The sequence below is a fragment of the Arachis hypogaea genome, chromosome 2 (genome assembly GCF_003086295.3).
Source record: "Arachis hypogaea cultivar Tifrunner chromosome 2, arahy.Tifrunner.gnm2.J5K5, whole genome shotgun sequence".
In the NCBI taxonomy this organism is placed as follows: Eukaryota; Viridiplantae; Streptophyta; class Magnoliopsida; order Fabales; family Fabaceae; genus Arachis; species Arachis hypogaea.
Window position 1 is genome coordinate 51,030,862 of NC_092037.1, and position 12,316 is coordinate 51,043,177.

At 39.2% G+C, this 12,316-nt stretch overlaps 1 non-coding gene across 1 annotated transcript; it reads left to right on the forward strand.

The window, feature by feature from the left end:
* Nucleotides 1-11,351: 11,351 nt before the first annotated feature.
* Nucleotides 11,352-11,459, forward strand: LOC112765096 (small nucleolar RNA R71). Its single transcript, XR_003183514.1, has one exon. It is a non-coding gene; the product is annotated as a small nucleolar RNA R71 (small nucleolar RNA).
* The last annotated feature ends 857 nt before the right edge of the window (nucleotides 11,460-12,316 follow it).

Here is a 12,316-nt window from a genome sequence, read left to right on the forward strand (position 1 = left end):
AAGCATGAGGACATGCTTGGTTTAAGTGTGGGGAGGTTGATAAACCCCATTTGTAGGGTTTATCTTGTATTGATTTTTGGGGATTTTATCACCTTTTACCCACATTTATTCAATGAAATAGCGTGGTTTTATATATTCTCCTTTAATTGTGCTTAAGAGTGAAAACATGCTTTTTAGGTCTTAAAATAGCTAAATGTAATTTACCTTGATTCCATTAGATGCCTTGATATGTTTGTTAAGTAATTTTAGATTTAGGAGGCAAATATTGGATCAAGGGAATGAAGAAAAAGCATGTAAAGTTGGAGAACTCATGAAGAAATGATGGAACCAAAAAGCTGTCAAGCCTGATCTCTTCGCACTTAATTAATCATAACTTGAGCTACAGAGGTTCAAATGATGCAGTTCCAGTTGCGTTGGAAAGCTAACATCCGGGGCTTCGAAACAATATAAGATTTGCTATAGTTGCATCGCGCATAGGGGCGCGCACGCGCACAGTACGCGGACGCGCCGATTGTGGCACATAACCCACTTAATGCAACACGTGGCCAGCGATTTTAGAAGCTTTGTGGGCCCATTCCAACTCATTTCTGATGCTATTTAAGCCAAGGATTGAAGGAGAATCAATATACTTTTGATCGTTAGTCATAGTTTAGTTTTAGAAGTAGTTAGAGTTAGAGAGAGAAGCTCTCTCTTCTCTCTAGAATTAGGATTAGGAATTAGGGTTAGATTAGGATCTCATAGTTCTAGGTTTAATTCAAGTCTCCTTCTACTTCTACCTTCAGTTGATGATTGCTACACTTTGGTTCTTCTTTCTATCCCTATCCTCTTGTTGTAATTTCTCTTATTTTGTTTCTAGGTTTTGTAATTGAGATACTCTTGTTCTCTTTGTTTTCTTTTAATAATGCAATTTGAGGTAGTTCATGATAATTGTGATTTCCTTGATTGTTGTTGTTAATTCTTTGTATTCAATTGTAGTTAGAATTCATTCTTTTTGTGATTTACTATACTTTTATTTTGTGCCTTCCAAGTGTTTGATTAAATGCTTGGAAGAATGTTAGACTAGAATTTTATGTTCTTGGCTTTAGAATGTAACTTAGGATTTCTTGAGTCACTAGTGTCCAATTGATTGATAGTTGATAGCCATTAACTCTAGCCTTCATTAATCCAATTAGTGGAAAGCTAGGATTTATGGACTAGGATTGATATAACTCACTTGACTTTACTTTGTTAATTGATTTAAGGATAACTAAGTAGGATTAATCCTTGCAACTACCATACTTGTGGCTAGTGATAATGATGAAGACCCATTTTGTTAATAAAGTTTTCTTACCATTTACTATTCATATTTCTCATCCAAAACCCCAAAATAAACAAGTCCATAACCAATAACAAGAACACTACCCTGCAAGTCCTTTGAGAGACGACCCGAGGTTTAAATACTTCGGTTTATAGATTTTAGGGGTTTGTACTTGTGACAAACAAATTTTTGTATGAAAGGATTATCGTTGGTTTAGAGACTATACTTTACAATGAGATTTCATTAGTGAAATTCTAAACCGTCAAAAATCCAATCATCAACAAGATGGATCCATCACTTCATTCAGAGTCCCCGACTCTTTTCAACCACTGTTCATTCACATTACAGTTTTGAACTCAATAGTTCCTTAATCCTCACTGACATGGCAGAAATTGGCAGGTTAAGAAATTATTAATAGAGATGCATTGCAAGTGCAGTCCTTAACCAACCGAAAATCCGCTTATCAATTTAGAAGGGTTGTCACAAAATTTAAATTAAAATACTGGGAGTATGAGTCCCAGGTCATCTCCCAACGAGTTGCAGAGAGATGTGCTATTTTATCAATCAGATGTTTTCAAAAATGGTTGATTGAATAACAGGAAACTAAAATAGAGAATTTAATTAATTCTAAATAAAAGCCTTGACTGGGAGTAGATTAGATGGAAGCCCTATTCTTGTTGAAGTACTCTCAAGATTAAATTGATAATTGAAGATTGCTCTGTTTAGTTACCCCTTACTAGGTAAGGGAGAGTCAAACAAGTTGGATTGTTGTTTCTATTCACAAGTCCCAATCCGCTCATTATAAAGGATTTGTGTCAGTGATTAGAGGGCATTCCAACAATGAGCTCAATTACAATTTCTCCTTTAAGTACCCTAACTCAAGGGTTTCTTTCAATCAACTCCCCATCAAGTAAGGGACTACTCACTCATTGTGAATGTAGAACTCATAACATAAGAAAGGGAATTAAAAAGAGACATGATAAATAATAATGAAAAGGATTTATTGAAAATAAAAATAATCTATATAAATAACTTGCAAAAATAAGCCAAAGTCAACTCTAGAGGGATTAAAAATATGGAAGAATAAACATAAAAAGTAAATAGCAAAATAAGATGACTAGTACTGGAGGTAGACTCTTCTCAAAAGCTAAAACCAAAATCTTCCCAAAAATCCTAATTATGAATGTCAAGTGATAAAAACCTAAGGGGGGAGTAAATCCAGATCTAAAACTAAAAATTATGCAGAATGAATTGTTGTTTCTCGTTTCTGCATGTTCCCTGACTCTAGTATGTAATTCCGGGCCAAAAATTGGGTTGAAATCCAGCCCAGAAACTCTGTCAGCGACTTTTGAAATTCTGCAGATCGCGCACGTCACGCGGACGCGTCTTTCACGCGGACGCGTCATTCGGCATTTTTCCTTTCCATGCGGGCGCGTCGTCCATGCCTCTGCGTCGCTTCTGCTTTTCCAATCCGTGCGTCCGCGTCACTCATGCGGGCGCGTCACTGTGAATTCCTTTCTTCCGTGCGGTCGCGTCGCTGACGCGTACGCGTCACTTCTCGCTGGTCATCTCCTCAATTTCTTGTATTCCTTCCATTTTTGCAAGCTTCCTTCCCAACCTCTCACTCATTCATGCCCTATAAAGCCTGAAACACTTAACACACAGATCACGGTATCGAATGGAATAAAGAGGGATTAAAATACCTACTTAAAGGTCTCTAGGAAGTAAGCTTTCAATCATGTAATAATTTTAGGAAGGAAATATAAATGCATGCTAGTTATATGAATAAGTGGGTAAAGACCATGATAAAACCACACAATTAAACACATTGTAAACCATAAAATAGTGGTTTATCAACCTCCCCACACTTAAACATTAGCATGTCCTCATGCTTAGTTGAAGGAGATAGAATAAATGAGTAGGAACATGTAAAACTCATTAAATGCAATGCAACCTATACATGTGAATGCAACTATATGATTCTTACCCACTTGATCAAGAATAAATAAGCTCTTCAAACCATTACAAATCAAGTTCCACTAATTCAATTCTCATTTAGTAAGAACAGATAAAAAATGTAAGAAGGTAGCTCATGAAAGCGGGGAACATAGAATTTCAAGCATTGAACCCTCACTGATGATGTATGTATACTCTAATCTCTCCACTGTATAGGGTAATCACTCTATCTTTCTCTAATCATGCTCCCTAAAATTTTGTTCTTTTCCTAATCAATCAAGCATTTAATATACCAATGCAACATCATAAGGTCTTTTCAAGGTTGTAATGGGGCCAAGGTAAAGGTAAGGATACATATATGGTTAAGTAAGCTTATAAATTGAATCTTTAATTAACTCAAACTCTAACATAACCTATGTATTTTATATAACTATAGAGTTTGTACCTAGCTACCCAGAATTCTCTTTCACATTCCATACTCATGTATCAACTATTTATTTTAATTTTATCCTACATGCATTGATCTTTGGATTCTTAACTCAGCATTGGGGTAATTTTTGTCCCCTTATTTATTTATTGATTTTTTTTCACATAACATAAAAATAAACATAGCTAATCAATGCACATAGATTTTTTTGATTCTTATAGTTTCACATGAGTAGGTGTCCAAATTCCCATTATATTATCATGATACACTCCCTTATTATCCTTTGTCCCCACAATTTCCCATACTTAATTAGTACACATAATTCTATCTTAAGCTAATCAAAGATTCAAATAGGGGTATACAATTATTTTTCTGCTTAAGGCTAGTAATGTGGTAAATTATAGAACAAATGGGATTTAAAGGCTCAAAGTGGCTGACAAAGGTAATTGAAAGGGTAGGCTTAATTTGGATAAGTGAACTAAAAAATTAATGGCCTCAATCATATGCAGCATATAAATATACCAAACATTGGACATATAGGATGGAAAAAAATATAGATTACAATCATAGAGAAGTAAACACATAAGAATAAAACAAATATGGTTAAATAATGTAACCATGCATAAAGGCTCAATTCTCACAGGTTGTGTGTTCTTTAGCTTTAAAAATCATGTTCCAATTACAACTTCAAGCAAATTTAACATAAGAGTTTTAATTAAAATTAGTGAAATTTTGTTCCAAAGATAGAGTTTTAGAAGAAACTTATTGTCTTTTCAATCAAGTAGAACATGCATGCAACTAATCTACTACTATGTAATTTATCAAATTCTAAAAGAAAGAAAAAAAAACTAACTAAATATCCTAATTTATTGGTGTTTAGGGAAGAAGAAATACCTCCAGAAGTCAGGCACTGACCGACCTCCCCACACTTAAGGATTTGCATCGTCCTCGATGCTATCTGTCAGGAACAATGGTGGGCTAGTAGCAGTGTCTCCACAGTCGGGACCGTCGTGGTTGTCTCTGTAAGAATCTTCAATGTCTTTGTGCAATTTGTGGCTCAACAAATTCAGCAATACGAGGTAGAAGGATAAGAAGGTGTTCATTGTTGTAATATCAAGCTGCCAGAATAGGAAACATCTGCTCACAGTAGCGATTTGGGAATCGTGCAGTGTCCTTGGCTGGGAAGGCTCTCTCCTTTTCATCAACCTTGATAATCCTTTTAATTCTTTTTGTTGAGGGCTTGACTGCAGTTGAAGAAGGCTCTGCCACTAGTGCTCTCTTCGTTCCTTTCCTTGCGGTGGGTTTAGGGGTGGCTTTCTCTTTGCCTTTCTTAGTGGCTATTCTGAAAAAGGGAAGAGAAAGTAAGTTAAATCCAAAGCGATAAAGCAAGAAAGGGGATTGAGTGAGTGATAATCAGTGCACAGTAAAGATGAATGAAATAAACACATGGTCATGACAACATGTGAAAAGATCAAGAAAGGGAATAGAATAAGTGCACGATAGGGAAGTAGATGCAAGATGTGTATTGGCATGCCGGCAAGGGCATGAGTAGCATAGACCAAGCATCACTTCGTAACAAACTATCACGTTTGTATTGGCAATTAAATTCGATTAATAAAATAGTAAAGGGAATTTGTGAAAAGCATGCATTGAATAGTAGAATATGATAATGTAGAAAAATGCATAATGTCATACGGGCTTTTTCACAAACACATAGCATGCATGGTAAATAAACCAATGAAAATAATAAATTGAACATGCAAGCAACCCCTTTAAAATATAATTGCCAAATAATTAAGAAACAATCCACAATGACCAAATAAATTTCCAACACCAATAAAAAGGAAAAAGAAAAAGAAAACATATGCAATGAAACTAAAAAGAAAGAGAAAGGAAGAAGAAAACATAGATAAAGAAGAAGAATATAAAAGTAAAGAGGGAAGAAGAGAAGAAAAACCTTGGTAATGGTGGGAAGAGAGAGAAAGTAGAAAGTGAGAAGGAGGGAAGAAGGAAGAAGGGGGAAGAAAGAAACAAGGAGGGAAAAGAAAAGTAGGATTGGGGGAAGAGAAAGATAAGATATTTGGCAAATTAGAATAAGTTGCGCGGCGCAAGTGATGCAGATGCGTGAGTGACGCGTTCGCGCGAATGCGCGTTAAGTGAATCGACGCGAACGCGTCGGTCACGCAGACGCGTCACACATGTTATGCTACTGGCGCGAGGGCAGCCTCACGCTCGCACAACTCTCTGTTTGAATTTTTATTTTTGCCAAATTTTGGGCAACGCGAACGCGTGTGGTCAGGCACTCACGTGAGTGGCCAGTAAAGGGATATGACGCGGACGCACAAGCCATGCGTCCGCGTGGAAAGAATTTGTGCGTTCAGCACCGATCCAGCACCACTCTAGCACAACTTTCAGTCGTGCACCCATGTTGTTACGTCGAATTTCAGGGCACGCGGCCGCGTGAGTGACGCGGACGTGTGGGAGGCCAGTTTTCACACTTGACGCGGACGCATCAACGACGCGGTTGCGTGGGATGATTTGTGCCAAAGGCACGCCTCCAGCCACGCTCTGTTCAATTCCCCTTTCTTCAAAACGCACTAGTTACGCGGACGCGTCAGCGACGCTGTCACGTCGCGTGCATGCTTTTTCTTTTTTCTTTTTTTTTAGCATGTAAATGTAGATGCATGAAATGTACTAAGAAAGAGAAAAGTTATTGAATGTGAAAATAAAAACAAAGAAAGGAACGATCATACCATGGTGGGTTGTCTCCCACCTAGCACTTTGCTTTAACGTCCGTAAGTTGGACACTCCACTAGCTCAGTCTTTGGCTATGTGGGGATCTTCCAAGAGGAAGATCTCAAGCTCCTTGTTTTTCTTCATCTTCTCGCCATGGTACAGCTTTAAGCAATGTCCATTAACCTTGATAAGTTCGGAGCTGGAAGGGTGACTAAGGTGATAAACTCCGTACGGTTTGGCTTTCTCTACTCTGTATGGACCTTCCCATCTTGATCTCAACTTGCTTGGCATGAGCCTCAGTCGAGATTTGTAAAGGAGGACTAAGTCTCCAGGTTGGAATTCTTTCCTCTTGATGTGGTGATCATGTATAGCCTTCATCTTCTCCTTGTATAGTCTTGAATTCTCATAAGCTTCTAGGCGAAGGCTTTCCAGTTCTAGTAGTTGCAACTTCCATTCAGCTCCGGCTCTCTCGGTACCCATGTTGCACTCCTTTACTGCCCAAAAAGCTTTGTGCTCTATTTCAACTAGAAGATGACAAGCTTTTCCATAAACCAAGCGGAAATGGCTCATCCCAATGGGTGTCTTGTACGCTGTTCTGTATGCCCAGAGTGCATCCTGTAGCCTGGTGCTCCAGTCTCTTCTATGAGGTTTGACTATCTTCTGCAAGATACGCTTTATCTCTCTATTTGACACCTCGGCTTGCCCATTAGTCTGAGGATGGTAGGCAGTCACAACTTTATGAATGATCCCATGCTTCTTCAGCAATCCTGTTAGTCTCCTGTTACAAAAATGGGTGCCTTGATCGCTCACGATTGCTCGTGGTGATCCAAAGCGACAAATAATGTGGTTTCTCACAAAGGAAACAACGATGTTAGCATCATCAATACGGGTGGAAATTGCTTCCACCCATTTAGAAACATAGTCTACAGCTAACAATATATAGAGGTGGCCATTAGAATTTGGAAATGGACCCATGAAGTCAATGCTCCAAACATCAAAAATTTCACAGAAAATCATAATTTGTTGAGGCATTTCATCCCTCTGGGATATATTACCAAACTTTTGGCATGGGGGACAAGATTTACAGAATTCAGCAGCGTCTTTAAAAAGGGTGGGCCACCAGAATCCACAGTCTAAGATTTTTCTAGCTGTTCTTTGAGGGCCAAAATGTCCTCCACTCTCAGATGAGTGACAGGCCTCTAAAATGGAATGGAATTCTAAATGAGGCACACACCTTCTAATTACCTGGTCAGCGCCACATCTCAACAAATATGGGTCATCCCATATATAATATTTAGACTCGCTTTTCAGCTTGTCTCTTTGGTGCTTAGTAAAGTGTGGAGGAAAAGTACGGCTAACTAGATAATTAGCTACAGGTGCATACCAAGGGATTACCTCAGATACTGCTTGTAGGTTATCAAAAAGAAAATTATCAGCTATAGGAGTGGAGTCATCCTTAATGTGTTCAAGACGACTTAAGTGGTCAGCCACTAGATTCTGGGTACCACTCTTATCCTTTATTTCTAAATCAAATTCTTGTAGCAGCAGTATCCAACGTATAAGCCTTGGTTTGGATTCCTTTTTTAGCTAATAGATACTTTATATGCGTGGTCTGAGTACACTACTACCTTAGTACCAAGTAAATAGGCTCGAAATTTATCCAGAGCAAAAATAATAGCAAGAAGCTTTTTTTCAGTAGTAGTGTAATTAGACTGAGCAGCGTCTAAAGTTTTAGACACATAAGCAATAACAAAAGGGTCCTTACCTTCATGCTGAGCCAGTGCTGCTCCTACTGCATGGTTGGAAGTATCACACATGATTTCGAATGGCTGGCTCCAGTCTGGTCCTCTCACAATTGGAGCTTGAGTCAGGGCAGTTTTCAGCTTATCAAACACTTGTTTGCAATCCTCACTGAACTCGAACTCAATATCCTTCTGCAGTAACTTGGATAGGGGGAGTGCTACCTTACTAAAGTTCTTAATGAATCTTCGGTAAAAACCTGCATGTCCAAGGAACGAACGGACTTCCCTCACAGAAGGGGTAAGGTAAACTAGAAATAACATCCACCTTTGCGGGATCTACAGAAATGCCAGTATTAGATACAACATGTCCCAGTACGATTCCTTGTTTAACCATAAAATGACATTTTTCAAAATTCAATACAAGGTTTGTACTGACACATCTATCTAACACTCTAGATAAACTATCCAAGCAAAGGTTAAAAGAATCACCATAAACGCTAAAATCATCCATAAAAACCTTTATACAGTCCTCAATAAGATCAGAGAAAAGACTCATCATGCACCTTTGGAAAGTGGCTGGTGCATTGCACAAGCCAAAGGGCATTCTCTTGTAAGCATAGGTCCCAAAAGGACAGGTAAAAGTAGTCTTTTCTTGATCCTTAGGAGCTATATGAATCTGGAAATATCCGGTATAACCATCTAAAAAGCAATAATGTGATTTACTTGACAGGCGATCCAGCATTTGATCAATGAATGGAAGAGGATAGTGATCCTTACGAGTAGCTTGGTTGAGACGCCTGTAATCAATGCAGACCCTCCAGGCGTTCTGAACTCTGGTAGCTATGAGCTCTCCATGCTCATTCTTTACTGTAGTGACTCCCGACTTCTTGGGCACCACTTGTACTGGGCTCACCCATTCACTGTCTGAAATGAGGTAGATAATATCTGCCTCTAGTAGTCTGGTCACTTCTTTCTTGACAACCTCTAAGATAGTGAGGTTTAGTCTTCTCAGGGGTTGACGAACGGATCTTGCTCCTTCTTCTAAAAAGATTCTATGCTCACAAACTTGAGGATTGATGCCTACTATGTCTGCTAAACTCCACCTAATTGCTTTCTTGTGCTTCCTCAGCACATTAAGTAACTGCTCTTCCTGTTCAGGAGTGAGGTCCTGTGTAATGATAACTGGAAACTTCTGTTTGTCCTCGAGGTAAGCATATTTGAGGTGTGGAGGGAGAGGTTTCAACGCTGACTTCTGTTCATGGTCAGACTCTGAATTATCTGGAGCTGGTGGCAGTGGTAGAGTACTTTAATTGTCCTCTGGGAATGTCCCCACACTTGGATCTTGTCCTATGTACTTCTCTTCAAACTCTTCTAGGTGAACTTCAGCTACGGTTTCATCTATGATGTCACACCGGAGGATAGAGTGATCTTCTGGAGGGTACTTCATAACTCCATTCAGATTGAAGCTTACTACTCGGCCGTCTATTTCAAAAGATTATGTTCCTGAAAAAGCATCTAATTTGAACTTCGAGGTCTTCAAGAAAGGTCTTCCGAGTAGGATTGATAATGGCTTCTCTGAGTCATGTTGGGGCATCTCCAGGATGTAAAAATCAATGGGGAAAGTTAGACCTTTAATGCCCACTAATACATCTTCAGCAACTCCAGCCACTGTAATAATACTTTTATTTGCTAACACAAAACGAGCTGCCAACCTTTTTAAGGGAGGGAGCCTTAAAACATCATATACAGATAAAGGCATTATACTAACACATGCTCCTAAATCACACATGCAGTCAGAAAATATCACACCTCCAATGGTATAGTTAACCATGCATGGACCTGGATCACTATATTTTTCAGGTATATTTTCCATTAAAGCAGATATAGAACTTCTTAAAGGAATGGTTTCTAATTCATTAATTTTGTCTTTATGTATGCACAAATCTTTTAGAAACTTTGCATATTTAGATACATGTTGAATGACATCAAAAAGGGGAACAGTTACCTCAACCTTTTTAAAGATTTCTACCATTTTGGGATCAGGTTCCAACTGCTTCCTGGGCTTCCTTGCAAGTTGTGGAAATGGAATAGGAACGGCGTCCTCTATAGTGTCTGCGCCCTTTGGTGCTTCTTCCTGTGATTTGGCATCTTCTTCTTCAGCCATGTCTTGCATGCTCTTTTCTTCTTCAACATCTTCTATTTCCACTACCTCTTCAGCTGAGACGTGTTCAGGTGGATTTGGCTCTTCCTTATTCCTCTCTTGTAACGTGGTTCTGGACCTTAGAGTGGTGGCATTAATACCACCTTTTGGGTTGGGTAATGGTTGAGAGGGGAGTCCACCAGAGCTTGAGGAATGGTTGTTGGAGTTGGTCAATGATCCAACCTGTGAGACAAGGGTTTGTAAAGTAGAAGTCAAAACATTCAGAGTTGCATTAAAATTATTTTCCATGGCTTGTTGTCTCTGATCAATAGATTGTAGCAACTCATCATTAGGAAATGAAGAGGGGTAAGTGATCTGAGAGGTCTGCTGAGATGCTTGAGGCTATCTTAAATGAGGTGCTCTGTAGGACTGATTCTAATTCTGCTGCCTGAAGTTGTTATTGTTATTCCACCTTTGATTTCCATTGTTATCTCTGCCTCCTCTATTATAATTGTCCCTCCAACCCTGGTTAGAATTATCTCTCCAGCCTTGGTTAGAGTTATCCTGCCATCCTTGGTTATAGTTGCCACTTTGATTGTACCCTTGATTGGGGTGGTCATGAAAGTTATGAGTGGCTGCTACAGTGTTGTCTTCTGGTTGGATTTGCGGACATTCATCGGTATAGTGACTGTAATCTGCACAGATTCTGCATACTCTTTGTGGAACCAACTACTGGATGTGCTGTGGTGGAGAAGGCTGAGCTTGCTGAGGCTGCTGTTGATTCAGTTGCATCTGCTTCAGTAAGTTAGTTATTTTATATAAGCTCTGAGCTATAGCAGCAGTCTCTTTACTAGTGGATACCTCTGCAATAGCTCTTGACCGACTTTGTCTCTACCTGTGATTCCTAGTAGAGTCAGCTAAGTCGCTGATCAATTGCCATGCTTCTTCCGTAGTCTTGTACTTTTTCATAGAACCATTGCTAGCACCTTCCAGTGTGGTCCTATCTTGAGATTTCAAACCCTGTGTAAAGTAACCGAGCAACACTATCTTGTTAATCATATGATGGGGGCATGTGTCTCGAAGATTATTAAAGCGTTCCAAGTATTCATAGAGGGTCTCAGATTCATCCTGAACGATCATAGACATGTCCTTCCTCAGTTTATCGGCAACTTCAGCTGGAAAGAATTTATCCAGAAACTCTATTCTAAGTGTATCCCAGTTGGAAACAGTTGCTCCGGGTTGAGTGTAGTACCACTCTCTTGCCTTTCCCTCCAGAGAAAACGGGAAGGCTTTCAACAGAATGGAGATTTCATCAGTGCCTGTACTCTCTTGATAGGCTCTTGAGCAGGTAAGCCATGAAACTTGGGCATCAAGTTAAGTAGTGAAGATTTTATTTCAAAATCTACAGCTACTACTGGGTGGTGTGCCTGGAATGGTTGGAGCGTAAAATCAGGGGCTCCTTCCTCCTGGATAGTGACTCTCCTAGGCGCTGCCATGTCACGTGCACGTAAATAAACTGCATCAATAGAGAGGGAGCTTGTTTCTTCCTTAGATGACGGTTCAGGTTCGTCCTCAAAGAGGAGTCGCCGACGCCGAGCTTGCCTTATACGTGAAAGAGTTCTTTCAATCTCAAGGTCAAATACTGGCAAGCTTGGATCAGGAAGTGAACGCGTCATTTAACGAAAGAAACGTACAGCTCATAGTGACAGAATGAAAATAAAAATTGCAATTAAAATAAATACCAATCAATAAATTAGCACACTGTTGCAACTCCCTGGCAACGGTGCCAAAAATTGACGTGGCAGAAATTAGCAGGTTAAGAAATTATTAATAGAGATGCGTTGCAAGTACAGTCCTTAACCAACCAAAAATCCGCTTATCAATTTAGAAGGGTTGTCACAAAATTTAAATTAAAATACTGGGAGTATGAGTCCCAGGTCATCTCCCAACGAGTTGCAGAGAAATGTGCTATTTTATCAATCAGATGTTTTCAAAAATGGTTGAGTTGAATAACAGGA